Genomic DNA, 1773 nt, shown 5'->3' on the forward strand with positions numbered 1-1773 from the left:
AGGACAGTGTAGGGGTGTTGCGCCACAGCTGGCCTGGTTCATTCTCTGTTTTGCTACTAATGGCCTCAAGGGTCAGGCAACCTTAAAAGATAGTGACAATGTAACCTCCAGTGTGGAGCTGCTACTGCAGTTTCCCGCTAATGTGCATGGCTGGAGAAGTTCCAGCCATCTTGTGCTCAGCAGCGAAGATGCAGGAGTGAGAATCTGCCACAGATGAGACTTTTAGATTCCTCTAAATCCAACAATATTCTGCCAAGAACTTAGGGTACATCTGCACTTCAATAAAAAACACACGGCACGGAGTTTCAGAGCCCAGGTCAATTGACTTGGGCTCACAGGGCTGTGAGGCTAAAAACGACAGTGTAGACATTCAGGTTCATGCTGGAGCCTGGGCTCTAACCGCCCCCTCCCCCCCAACCACAGGGTTTCACAACCCAGGTGGCAGCCGGAACCTGAGCATCTACACTGAAATGTTTAACCTCGCAGCTCGAGTCCCATGAGCCCAAGTCAGCTGAGTTGGCCAGCCGTGGCCATGGGTCTTTTATTACAGAGTAGACATACCCTGAGAAGCATCATGTGGGGAGGCCACCCCCAATACAAAGGGCTTCTCCTTTAATCTGCTCATCTACGAGAATTCTCAGAAACCAGTTTTTCCATTTTGAGCAGCTGAGGCTCTGGCCTCTCACTCAATTACAGCTACTGTACAGCTACAGTCCATGGGCCTCTCCTGGGTCTCAAGGAAAGACTTGGAGCTGAGCAACCACCCTGGTGGTTTAATTCCAGGCCCCTTCTGTTTTTAGCTGTGCTCAAAATCTCTAACCTCTTGCTGCTCTCAACTAGTTCTCCATACAGCTGCCCAGTTTACTGGCCAGCCCCAGAGGGTCTCCCTGCAGAAAGCACATCACAGAGATCAACACAACAGTTAGAAACAAACATTAGGGTTCCCAAATTTGTTAAAGCATGCAACTGATGATTGCTCAGTATTATAACAAAATGCAAAAGCTCTTTATTTTAAAATAAACCCTGCGAAACAAACCATGAAAACAAATCAACCCCTAGGCCCAGAGAGAAGGGCACATATTTCACTTTCATCTTCGTTTAAAAAATGTGCATTAAAATTAATATAAAATCATTCGCCATCTCCTACACATTCTTTTCTGAAATTCTATAGCCAGGGAAAGAAAACAACTCACACCCTCTCCACCAGTTCAAAGCCAAGGAAATAGGCACTGCACAGGTCAGGGACCTTGGGGAGCCAGGAGATCATTCTTTGCAGCTTGTCACTTTAGTAGGATCCAGTGTGACCCTCTCCCGCAACATGGAATTAAATGCTGTTCTCTGCCACTGTCTTGTTAAAGAGGCTCCAGTTTAGGGCACTGGTTCATACTGAGCAAGGACAGGATCTTCCGGATTTTTCAATATCAACTAAGGACTGTAGGGCTTCAGCCACAGCTAACAATTCATTATCCAGCCTGGTTCTGCAGTCACCTGCCAGCATAGCTGATTTTATTTATTACAAGTATGTCTGTGTTACCCATCACCGTAGCATCTGGGCTCACTGTACTTTGCCTAGAGTGACACAGATGGCTCTCAAGCATGGAAGCTGTTTTTGATAGTTCCCCTGTCGAGTGTTGACAAGACTCTCTTTGTGAACAGCCATGGCATCAAAATCAGTGCTGCAGTCTCTCCCAGGATCCTACAACATGGTTAGTATCAGTGTGTGGGGCAGACACAGATAGATTTATGTTGTGTGACAGGACATAAAAACAGTTT

The sequence above is a fragment of the Malaclemys terrapin genome, chromosome 13 (assembly GCF_027887155.1).
Source record: "Malaclemys terrapin pileata isolate rMalTer1 chromosome 13, rMalTer1.hap1, whole genome shotgun sequence".
NCBI classification, from domain to species: Eukaryota; Metazoa; Chordata; order Testudines; family Emydidae; genus Malaclemys; species Malaclemys terrapin.